This window comes from Schistocerca piceifrons, chromosome 1 (assembly GCF_021461385.2).
Source record: "Schistocerca piceifrons isolate TAMUIC-IGC-003096 chromosome 1, iqSchPice1.1, whole genome shotgun sequence".
Classification (NCBI taxonomy): Eukaryota; Metazoa; Arthropoda; class Insecta; order Orthoptera; family Acrididae; genus Schistocerca; species Schistocerca piceifrons.
Window position 1 is genome coordinate 739,179,018 of NC_060138.1, and position 13,275 is coordinate 739,192,292.

General features: G+C 41.8%; 1 protein-coding gene across 1 annotated transcript in view; it reads left to right on the forward strand.

Moving 5' to 3' along the window:
* Nucleotides 1-12,546: 12,546 nt before the first annotated feature.
* The window catches only part of LOC124711684, a 316,172-nt gene continuing 315,443 nt past the window's right edge, over nucleotides 12,547-13,275 (forward strand). Inside the window, exon 1 of the mRNA XM_047241901.1 lies at nucleotides 12,547-12,640. The gene's annotated coding sequence lies outside the window, so the exon portion shown is untranslated. The remainder of the gene's footprint in view (nucleotides 12,641-13,275) is intronic.

Sequence of the window (13,275 nt, forward strand, 5' to 3'; positions counted from 1 at the left end):
TGCGAGATACAAGAGGTGTTACCAACCGGACAATGGCAATAGTAGCTGAGAATATCGCTATTTTGCATGAATCTATGGATCTTTGTAGATCACTAAAATATGTAATTCGAAATTAAGATAGATTTTGTGAATGTTTGACAGTTTCTCAAAAGAAACGCAACGGAAAAAGATAGTGGTATTCGTACAAGTTAAAGCACCTGGTTCCATGATCTTGGGACAACATCGCTGCCGCTTAATAGGGAATTCCAGAATTCAAGTCGAGCTTCGGGCATGACTGTAGGCTTGAGTGTGCTGCCACCATTCGTAAACCTTTCCAAACGCTATAATGTAGCTCCTGGAATACAATGAATACAAACTTTCGCATGTCTTGAAAGTACAGTACATTGTTTCCGGAAAACATGGCTAGTTTAGAGCATTCCAGTTCATCTTGAGGTAATTTACATTCGTTGTGGAGATTTAACTTTGTAAGTTGTTCGTTTACCAATATTTATGGCACATTTGGAGACAAGTATGCTAGCAGCAGTTATGGATAAACAATGCTGTTCGTGTTTCATTGTGTCACCTGTATAAAAACAGAGCATTTAATCAAACGCGTAGTTTGAACAAAGTCTGCCCCATCCATGTAAAACATCCACAATAAGTGTAAACCTTCAGCAGATGATCACGGAAATAGGATACTCGAAATCGATCATATCTTGAAGAAATGGTTGGTTGCTGCTATTACAGTGCAACCTATTTTGAGTAAAATCGCGGAATTCCATGTAGCAAATAGACAGATAAAATTATTTTCCACGAGTTGTACACAGACAATAACTATGTTTTGTAACAAAGCACTGAAAGCAACGATTTCGGTTTATATCACAATTTTTTTCATATTTATGTCTTTTCGTGGATAAGTACCGTTCAGATCTCCTGTAAACGCAGCGGCTACAAATTTAATGAGAAAAGTCAGATTTGCACAAGTTTTATTCAGACTACCGTGAGATGATCGAAGTATTCAGAGGTTGTTAAGGGCTTTAGAGGGAGCATTAGGCAATTTGTACTAAAACATGGGAAAGGAATACAGTGGGAGACGAATATGAGTCTTTGAAAGAAGAAATAGTGAAGGCAGCAGAAGATAAAATAGGTAAAAACACAAGGCCTAGTTGAAATCCTTGGATAACACCGGACATACTGAATTTAACTGACGAAAGGAGAACGTTTTAAAATGTGTCATACGATGCAGTCGAAAGGAAATAAAGACATCTTAAAAATGAGATTGACAGAAAATGCGAAATGATTCAACAGGAATGGGTAGAGGACAAATTTATAAGCATATAGAAGCATATTATCTGTGGGAAAGATAGATTGGAAGAAAATACATTATGGCAAAGCAGGAATGACTAAAGGAAAAACGATAAGCTTTAGAAACATGCAGGCCAGGGAAACGGAGGATGCTGCCTGTAGGACAATGAGAGAGACCTTTCGATAAAAGGGAAGCAGGTGTTTATGGATATCAAGAACTCTAGATGACAAGCCAGTGCTAAGCACAGAAGGGGACTAAGAAAGGTGGAAGAAATAAATAGGAGGGCTACACAACGGAAATGAGCTTCACAAGAATATTATACCCACAGAAGAGAAAATAAATGAAGATGAGACGGAAGATACTATGCTGCAAGAAGAAATTGGCAGAGCATTGAAAGAGGTAAGTAGAAACAAGACCCGTAGAGTAGACGTCATTCCTTTAGCACTGTTGACAAAACTATTACGTGTGTTGTACAAGGTAAATGAGACAGCTGAAATAACCCCAGACTTCAGCAAGAGTGTAATAATTCCATTTTAAAGAATGCAGGTACTGACAGATGGGAATACTACCAAATTATCTTGTTTGCAAAATACTGACACAAATTATTAACAGAAGAATGGAAAAACTGCTAGAAGCCGACCTCGATGAAGACCAGGAACGTAGCAACGTGAGGTAATATTGAGTTGACGACACGACACTGTTCGAAATTTTGAGGATAACGGGGATAAAGTATAGGGACGAAAGGTTATAAGCAACTTTTACAGAAACTGCAGTTATAAGAGTCAAAGGACATGAAAGGGAAGTAGTGTTTGAGAAGGTAGTGAGGCATTGTTGTAACATATCATCAGTGTTGTTCAATCCGTGCATAGAGCAAGCAGTAAGGGAAACCAAAGAGAAATCTTGAAAGGATTCAGTAGAAGAAATAAAAACTTTGAGTTTTACCGATGACATTGTATTTCTCTCAAAGACGGCAAAAGAACTGGAAAAGGACTTGAACGGAATGGATAGTATTGTGAAAGGAGGTTAAAAGATAAACATCAAAAACAGTAAAACAAGGTTGATTGAATGAAGTCAAATTAAATCAGGTGACGCTGAAGCAATTAGATTAGGAAATGAGACAGTATAGGTAGTAGATTATTTCCGCTATTTGGACTGCAAAAAGAATGATGATGGCCGATGTAGAGACGATATAAAATGCAGACTGGCTATAGAAAGAAAAGCATTTGTGGAAAAGGGAAATTTGTTAAAATCTAATACAAATGTGTTAGGAGATCATTTCTGAAAGTATTTGACAAGACAAAGTCAGAACAAAAATACGCTCAATAATTTCTGAAAGTATTTATCTGGAGTGTAGCCTTTTATGGAAGTGAACGTGGACGATAAGCAGTTCAGGACAAGATGAGATCAGAAGCTTTTGAAATGTGATGTAACAGAAGAACGCTGAGGGTCAGATTGGTAGAGCGAGCTAATGAAGAGGTACAGAACCGAACTGGAGAAAAAGAAATTTTTGACGCAACTTGACTAAGATAAGGGGTAGATTGATGGGACATATCCTGAGGCATCAGTGAATAGTTAACTTAGTAATGGAAGAAAGTGGGGGGAATACAAATTGTGAAGGTAGACCAATGCTTGTCTACACAAGCAGCTTCAAACGGATGTCGGTTGCAGTAGGTATTGTGAGGTGAAGAGACTTGCACAGAGCAAACTAGCGTCGAGAGCTGCATAAACCGGTCTTAGGACAGAAGACCGCAACAGATAGTGGTGGCGCTCCGAGCGCCGTAGGATAGCGGCAAAACCCTGATCTATTGAGGCAAAGGGGACCACCCCAGCATTCAGCATCTCTTGCGATGGCATCGGACGTACTCTAGCAAATTGGACACCGTCCACTGGGCACTAACGTGGAAGCCTCGTCAGTTTCATGACAGCCGGACTTGGCCGCTGATAACGAAATTGTGGAGACAGTCATCGAAAGTTAACATAAACATACATTTGTTCCACATTCTCCACAAATTATGCAATTCCAACATGCTTTAAAAAATCAAATTCTTCACAATCTGTGTTACAATTACAGAAGTCTTTTTCTTCTTATTCGTCATCTGTAGACGATGTTTCAACTGTTTATCTGTAGCGATATGTCTTTTTCTTGTTATTTCGATACTCAGGATATTTAATTGTATTTGGTTTCTCACATTAGTTTTCTCACTTTTTTCTTCTTTTTAATCTTTCTCACTTTTACTGCTGAACCCTCCTGGTCCCAAAAATTTGGGTGCTTTCTTATTAGCAGATAACACCTTTTCCATAGCCTTTCTTTTCTTGCAGCATCGCAATCTTTAAAAAGCTTCTTTTTACTTTTAGAATTTCTTTCAGAGCGGATTAAAGGAATTATCCTTGGGAAGGGAATCGGTAGATGTGATGTACATTCACAGACAAACAAATGATTACAATTTCTAAAGAACTGGACAATATATTCAAGAGAATGACCTTTACAAATTGAGCAAGTCAACGACGCGTTGGTCCTCTTCTGGCAAGCAATTATTCGGCTTGGCATTGATTGACAGAGTTGTTGGATGTCCTCCTGGGGGTGGGGGCTGTGCCCAATTCTGACCAACAGGTGCGTTAGATCGCCAAAATCCCGAGCTGGTTGGAGTGACTTGCCAATAATGCTCCAAGAGTCTTCATTGGGAAGGGATGCGGCTACCTTGCTGGACAAGGTACGATTTGGCATGCAACACAAACTCTCGTCATGTGTCGGCAAACATTATCTTACTGAAATCTAAGTCCTGGATGGCTTGCTGCGAAGGGGTGTAGACTATCATCGACTTACTGCTGTGCTGTAAGGATACAGCGGATGACAACCAAATGGGTCCTGCTATGAAATGAATTGCACCCCAGACCATCACTTCTGGATGTCGGGCCTTAGGGCAGATGACAGTCAGTTTGATGTCATATCGCTGTTCGGGGTGTCTCCAGACACGTCCTCGCTGGTCGTCGGTGCTTATCACTGAAGATAGTTCTGTGGTGTCACCGCCAGACACCACACTTGCTAGGTGGTAGTTTTAAATCGGCCGCGGTCCATTAGTACATGTCGGACCCGCGTGTCGCCACTGTATGATCGCAGACCGAGCGCCACCACAAGGCAGGTCTCGAGATACGGAATAGGACTCGCCCCAGTTGTACGGACGACGTAGCTAGCGATGCACACTGACGAAGCCTCGCTCATTAGCCGAGCCAATAGTTAGAATAGCCTTCAGCTAAGTCAATGGCTACGACCTAGCAAGGCGCCATTAGTAACATTGCATGTATCTAAAGAGTCTCACTTGTATCGCCACAATCTCCAGATGTACCAAAAGGATGGATTAAAGTTAAGTATTCCAGAAGCTACGTACTTTTCTTTATAGCATTCATTACGTATCCTGTTTCAGACCTCACGCCTTCCTGCTTTAGCGTAGCGCGTGCCTTTCGGCTTCCTCTCATTGTGTCTAGGCTGTCTTGTCTAGACACAACAAGTTCCACTGCAGTCAATGAGATCCCAGGTCGAATGTGTCCGACTCCCCTGCAAACGGGTTTGTTGGTGTACAGAGGTCAGTTGTAGTCGGCGCAAGTGGCACCGTAAGCTAAGTCTCCCTTCTATGAGCTGCCTGTTAATAGTCTTTGTAGTCACTGAAGCACCAGTAGCACGTCGGATTGTTGATAATGTTAAATCTTGAGCTCTGAGTGCCTCTCTGACGATGTCTCGGTTCTCACGTTCTCTCGTCTCTCGAGGTCGACCGCTTCCCCCTTGGCGCTGGGTTCAGCCATGATTCACTCATTCCTGCCAACTTCATTGAATAGTGCCATCGCTCTTATTCAAATGTTGAGAGCTTCGTCGATTACTTCGACCGGCTACTTTGAGCCAATCTACGCGTCCTCTCTCAAATGCTGCCATCTGCGTATATTGTTCACGCGTCTGCCGGCCGAGGTGGTCTAGCGGTTCTAGGCGCGCAGTCCGGAACCGCGCGACTGCTACGGTCGCAGGTTCGAATCCTGCCTCGGGCATGGATGTGTGTGATGTCCTTAGGTTAGTTAGGTTTAAGTAGTTCTAAGTTCTCGGGGACTGATGACCACAGATGTTAAGTCCCATAGTGTTCAGAGCCATTTGAACCATTTTTTGTTCACGCGTCTGTCTGCAAGTTATCTTTACTGTCCAACTGAGAACACAGAATGATATTCGGAAAGCCTTTATGTCCTGGTATCGACATGTCCCCTGTTTACTATCCTTGCCGGATCCGCGGAGAAATTGCGTTGTAGTGTCACACATTTATCGATCGGCCGCCAAAGTTCACACTTTTGCATTTTTTGTCGAAACCTGTGTGAATATCAATTTGTGACCAATTTGTATAACTCCTACGTGGTGCCTCCTTTTTTGTCTTGTGTGTAAATTAGATTTTTTAAACTTGTTCCTTTTTAAATTTAGATAACATGCCTGATATCATTTTGTAAAAGATCTATGAATGAATAAACAACTAAGTAACTAGTTCTTCAGCTATATTGGCTTGGTATAGTAGTCAGTCATTAGTTACAGAGCTTAGGAATGCATCATTTGCCTTTGATAGCAGACTCTTCTTCTACATACGTAAGAAGAGGTTCCAAGCTTTGTGTGGGTGCACTCCTTATCTTGAAATGTCTCAGGATTTAGAGGGTATATTCCTGTACTTTCAAACCGAGGTGCTCCTACTTCAGTAACTGCTATATTCATGTAAACTTGACTGAAAGTGTAGGTTACTTGGTAGCGTGCTATCTTCTTGTTAGTGTTTGGCTTAATGAAACTGTCACATTTTCGGTTGAAGACAGTAATAACTGGATTTTATGTGATGTATATGGTGGTGTGGAAATCATATGAAGGGTGCTGGCGACCAAAATGTTAGGTGGTCGAGTTACATGACTACCGTCATTGTCTAGTGTGAAGCGGAATGCATCATCTGCTGTAGGCTTTGTGAACTTCTCTAAGTGCTTCAAGCATTTCGGAAAATGTCCACTGTTTGGTAATCTGGTTTGGGAAATCTGTATATTGTTCCGCAGGTCCGCCTTTTTCATGATGGTAAGCCATTCTCTTTCTTGTAAGGGTAGCCGCTCCCCCTCCCCCCCCCCCCCCCCCAAATTTCCACCCGGCCAACTTTATTTTAGCCCTTAGGTCCTAAAACGTGAATTGGTTTCCGAACTGGTGAAATCGACATTAAATATTTGTTTGGATGCAAACCAATTTTGTCCATTAGTTTTTCAGATTGTTGTAAAACAGAATTAGATGTTTGTTAAATCTCAAAATGCTACTGATGGTCACTGGGATGGTCTTCTGAGAGGCTGAAAAATTGTTTGATTACTTTTACGAAATCCTGACGGGCTATCTTCCAATGGCATTTTAGGGGTGGGTTGTTTTGAGGGAGTAGACAAGACAACGAGATCATCGATCTCATCGGACTGCGGAAGGAAGTCGGCCGTGCCCTTTCGAAGGAACCATCCTGGCATTTGCCTGGAGCGATTTAGGGAAATCACGGAAAACCTGAATCAGGATCGCCTGACACGGGATTGAACCGTCGTCCTCCCGAATGCGAGTCCAGTGAGCTAGGCATTTTAGGTTCAGCATCAAAACTGTGCTTGATTTTAAATTCCTCATCTAGAATAAACGCTAAATGCCTCAGATATGTTATATCACAAAAAAGGTAGGCCAGCATATTTCCCTACCTCTCTGTAAAAACCCTTCCCACTTTAGAATTTGATGCATTGCTTGTTTTAAGCCTGTCTCTCACTTAACGTTGAGATAGGACAGTGCTGTTTATCGATTTCCCATCCAACATTAGTTTGTCCTGAGTCCATTTTGTCTTTCAGTTGTCCATTTTGTTACACGAGGCACTTGAAAAGACAATACAATATTCTACATATTATTAGTTTTAAGAACTTTTATACAGGGCCATGCCGCTATCATGACGGTATTGCTTCAATAATAATGGCGTCAATTCCCAGTGGGACAGTATGGCACATGACACTTAATTCACTACTAGTTGAGCCGGGATGGTTTCTTCGAAAGGGCACGGCCGCTTTCCTTCCCCATCCTTCCCCAATCCGAGCTTGTGCTCCGTCTCTAATAACCTCGTTGTCAAGGGGACGTTAAACACTAATCTCCTCCTCTTCCCCCTCCTCCTTGTCCAACTTGTTCAGATGGATAAACGTAAAAATTATGACACAATAATTAAAAGAATATTAGTTGAATGCACGCACATACTTATTATAGCTAAAAGTTACGAAAGAAATGAATAACTTCTGTTTGTACGTAAAACTTAAGTCTCAAATTAGAATAAAGACGTAAAGAACAATATTTTCCTCAATATCTCACACACATTCTCTCTCTCTCTCTCTCTCTCTCTCTCTCTCTCTCTCTCTCTCTCACACACACACACACACACACACACACACACACACACACACACACACTACTTAAGTCACAATCTTTTCTATAGTGCATCACTTATCGCGGTCTTCACAGCACATTGGTTATACTTTTTGTTGGTTTAATTCCCCGTCTCCTCCAGTAATCTTCCATTTGCGTTGTATCTGGACACTAGAAAAGCAACGTATTTCAGATGAAGAGGTTGTTAAGTCAGCTACCTCCATCATTGGCTAAAAGGTCAAACAAATTAATTTTAAACATCTTAGTTTAGAATATCAGCTCCAGGAATTTTGGTAAAAGAACACCATTGGTTGCGACTGTGTATTATGTTGTAACTTAGGAATTTAATAATATGGGCCATCAGTGCTCAAAACTACCACTATAGCCACTTGTAACTATAAAATATGTGTAAGAAGAAAGATAAGCGTTGAATATAAGAAGTTTAATAGGAAAGGAAACATATGAGCGGGAGAAAGGCCCCTTATTTGACGCTATTTTACGACGTATGAAAATTATAGTATTGTAAAGTATGACTGGTAATGATCTGTTTCGAGATAAATATGACTGAAAATCTCATACAGCCTCTCGTCTCTAATATTCACGTACTTCTAGTAGATACTGAGAAGACATAACAGCACGTAAGCTATTGTCTTAAGGTAAAATTTTAACCTTTCAGTAACAAATGACTGACTTAAGCAAGACAATATTGTTTGCTCTAAATAAGTTTCAGGCAGAGAAGGTTCGGCAGAAATAAAGTGATCGTAGTATATTATTTTCCTAGTGACAACACGCCTAGAAACAGAACGACACGAGTGGCGCCGTACGAAAGGAACTATGAAAGGAAAAATCCCAATGCCTTGTAATAATATGGGGAAGCTAATTTCCATCCAAACTGTGCGAGTGAAAAAGTGAAAATGTAAAAGAATGAAATACGTTTCCCGTAACGTTTACAACACTATCCACGGAAATACAACGAAATGAGTACATAATATTTGAGACTGTTATTCGCCAAGAGAAAGAAGTGCATCTCTGGCAACGCATCAAGTACAGTGGGACCACAGTCGAACACTAAGTACTTGAATAATGTTAACTGGAACCAACAGCAATGCTTTTCGGCGTCGAAACTGGTAGAATGTTTTGAATAAACGCCGTTGAATTACAATACCCCGCTATTGGTTTCAATTATCATTATTCACATAAAAATAATTGGTGACGCAGTGAGATTAGTGTATAATGTGCAAGCAATATGCAACTGACCAATAGACCAATAACAGCGAGGTAAAAATAGAAGCAGAGCGTTGTTTCAAAAAGACGTTTAAGGCTGAAACAGCACTTTGAAACACGGTTAAAAAATTAATGGAGGTATGTTCCGTCTTCGCAACTACAGCAGCTAGATAAAATAATGTGAATACCTGAACTTACTTGGGAATCGTTTATTAATAAGGGTTGGATCCCCATTCACCCCGCCGGCCGGAGTGGCCGAGCGGTTCTAGGCGCTACAGTGTGGAATCGCGCGACCGCTACGGTCGCAGGTGCGAATCCTGCCTCGGGCATGGATGTGTGTGATGTCCTCATGTTATTAGGTTGAACCCATTCGCCCGTAATATAACTGCGATTCTTCTTGGAATACTCGGGCTCTCCCGCCGGAGGTTCGAGTTCTCCCTCGGGCATGGGTGTTTGTGTTGTTCTTAGCATAAGTTAGTTCAAGTAGTGTGTAAGTCTAGGAACCGATGACCTCAGCAGTTTGGTCCCTTAGGAATTCATACACATTTGAACATCTTGGAATACTGTCATATAATGATTGCATAGTCTCTAGTGGAATGTTATGCCACTCTTCGTCCAGAACCTCCTCTAACTCCTGTAGTGACGGGGGAGGCGGAAATCTGCTCCGGAATCCGCGCTCCAATATCGCCCACAAGGGTTCGATAATGTTCAAGTCCGGGGACTGTGCTGGCCAGGGAAGATGGTGCAGTTCAGTTGCATGCTCCTCATAACACGATTGTACTGTCCTGACTGTGTGAATGGGTGCATTATTGTGCTAAAATATGGCATCATTGTTGGGGAACATCATTTGAATCATGGCGTGCACCTGACACCTAAAATGTTCACATACTCGCTGGCTGTAACACGGCCTTTGAGACTAATGAAAGGACCAGCAGAATATCATGATATGGCTGTCCACACCATCACACTTCCACATCCATGCTTAACAAAAATGGCTCTGAGCACTATGGGACTTAACATCTATGGTCATCAGTCCCCTAGAACTTAGAACTACTTAAGCCTAACTAACCTAAGGACATCACACAACCCCCAGTCATCACGAGGCAGAGAAAATCCCTGACCCCGCCGGGAATCCATGCTTAACAGTTGGAAACAAGCAATCAGGATTATGGGCTTCTTTTGGATTTCTACAGACGTAAACCCAGCCCGATGTTGGAAATAACAAAACGCTGACTCGTCGGAGTGCATGACGTGTTTCCACTGATCAGCCGTCCACGATTTAAGTTCCTGACACCGTGTTTTACGCTCCTTTGGGTTGGTTGTCACCACTAATGACTTCGGTATGGCAGCTCGTCCATGAATATTCGCTTTATGGAGTTCTCGTCGGACAGTGTTGATAGATAAGGGGTCTCGAAGATGGCTATTGAGCTTTGCAGTCTCTTTAGCCGCCGTAGTTTTGTGCTGTTTTGACACAATTCGTGTCAGCGTACGACTATCTCTGTCATTTATTTTTGATTTGCGCCTACTTTACATTTACACGATGATGTCTTTCCACGTTCTGTGTTGGCTGTCATGACTGTTGAAACAGTTGCTCTTGAAACGCTGAATAAGTTAGCCGCCTTGGTTACTGATGCTCCAGTTAATTGGGCCCCCACGAACTGCCCTTCTTGGGACTCTGGTAGTTCTTTCATTGCACATCGAGCTCAAGCTCGGAATGCAAATACGAAGTGTGCGCTACTCGTAAACAACCTGCACTGATGCCTAGTCCGTACTGGACACGCACAATCCAGCGCGACACGTGCCTTACCTATTCTGTTGCCCGTCAAACTCAACCATCTCATTACTACCACCGTTCACATTATTTTGCCTATATCCTGTAAATTAATTCCCGTTTGTTTTTTGCTCTATACGTCTCGCTTCTTTTATCTATGAAGCATCTTCAGTGGCCTGCATTACATGTTTGTTTTCGCATACATAATGAAAGCATTATGTAGTAGTTACCATTATGTACCTGTGTTACGTTTTCTCGTGTTTTTCTCTTGATTTTTAGGTCAGAGACAATTTTTTCAGCACAAGTTTCGTGTTGTTTCTAACCTAAAAAAACTAGAGACAAACAAGGGAAAACGTAAAATAGTAACATACTTGTAACTACTATATAATGCATTTATTATGTACATAAAAATAAACATATGTTACAAAAATGGTTCAAATGGCTCTGAGCACTATGAGACTTAACATCTGAGGTCATCAGTCCCCTAGAACTTAGAACTACTTAAACCTAACTAATCTAAGGACATCACACACATCCATGCCCGAGACAGGATTCGAACCTGCGACAGTAGCAGTCGCGCGGTTCCGGACTGAAGCGCGTAGAACCGCTCGGCCACAGCGGCCGACAAACATATGCTACAGGCCACTGAAGAAGCTTCATACATAAAAGAAACGAAACGCATAGGCAAAAAAACAAACAGCCTTGATAGAAAGGAAAAAATGACAAGGGTTAAAAAAGTCGAAAATGCAAGGTCCATAAGTATCCCGCAATCCTATTGGTGCCACATGTTCACGCAGAACGTGTGGAGTTTGACGCCCCTGTAAATGATCTGTTTCTCTGTGTCAGTCCCTGCACACTACGAAGACCACATCTGTCGTTTATTTACTCCAACATACTGTATGCTTTCGAAATGTGGTGCTGCAGAAGAATGCTGAAGATCAGATGGGTAGATCACATAACTAATGAGGAGGTATTGTATAGGATTGGGGAGAAGAGGAGTTTGGGGCACAACTTGACTAGAAGAAGGGATCGGTTGGTAGGACATGTTCTGAGGCATCAAGGGATCACCAATTTAGCATTGGAGGGCAGCGTGGAGGGTAAAAATCGTAGAGGTAGACCAAGAGATGAATACACTAAGCAGATTCAGAAGGATGTAGGTTGCAGTAGGTACTGGTAGATGAAGCTTGCACAGGATAGAGCAGCATGGAGAGCTGCATCAAACCAGTCTCAGGACTGAAGACCACAACAACTACTGTATACTGCGCGGAGGAGCAGTTGGTGATGCAACATAGTGTCCTGGTAGTAGATCTCTGATCGCAAAGCTATCTAATTTAACGAACACTCACTGCCTCACATCACTGGCCTCTCAGGCCTGAAAGCAGCTGAAGTAGGTCAGCGACGAGGTCAGATGGACGGTTGATCAATTTTTATAAGTTCTTCTGTTGAATCACTGTTTTTACTTACCTATAAATGTGCATGTGCGAGTTTGAAAAATCTGAAATTTACAGTTCAGTATTGTGTCGACTGCAAAGTCGTTAGAGGCAGAACAGAAACCCGTGTGGGAAAAAAAAACAGCCCATGTCTTGTTTAATGAAGCATAACGACCTTCACCGCAACTGATTTAGGGAAACTATGGAATATAAATACTATATGTATTGCCGGTCGCAAATATGAACAGCTGTTTGTAAGGCGCTAGTGAGTTCTTTTGGGACTTAATGAAATGCCACGTCCATTCACTCAATACGCTACCTCCCCCCACCTGCTTCTCTCTGCCCCCCACAATCCTCGCCCCCTCTTAAACCGCCGTCTTAACACTGAAGGCCGCATTGCCGTGAGCGTGGTGGACATAACACGACTAGTACCGGCGACTCGTTACATCACAGGCACGTTGAACAGGTGCTGTCCGGAGGGCCCATGGAAGGGACGTAGACGACACTAGGTAGGTGGTTACAGCCACTCGGTGTGTGAGAAGGGTGAACTGTAATGGCGTAACAGCTTTATATTCTTCATCATCATTTATATTGTTCGTAATTTTGATAATGTTTCGATGTGAACAAACGAACCTGTTAGTAGTAAAAGTATGCTTCGTTACATTTATACGACTTCAAGGTGCAACCAGATTCAAACACATAGGCTCAATAAAATCAGAAATTAAGTGTTCAATTACGAACAGGTAGCAGGGTGACGACCGTCTTTTGTTTTTCGAGAACCCACTCGTGTAGTTAGTTAGACGTGACGTATTTCACATCGTTACTGAAGGCAAGCCGGATAGAATTATCCACCAGGTAGTGTTGCGCTGAATGTCAAATAAGAACAAAATAACTTTTCACCTACTTGTAATCTATCAAAAGTTAATGCTTTTCACGTCCACGTTTGTTTATCAAAGCGAGTAAAAGTCTATCAATCAGCTATCACGGTTTATTGTTTCCAATTCATTTTTAGATACTTTTTTATACTCAACACGAAATTTCTTATTAAATAAGTTATCATATTTCGTATTGTTATCAATAGTTTTGAAATTTCTTTGCAATGGACCTCCGAAACGTACTTGCTGCAATAACTGTTATGTGAAGA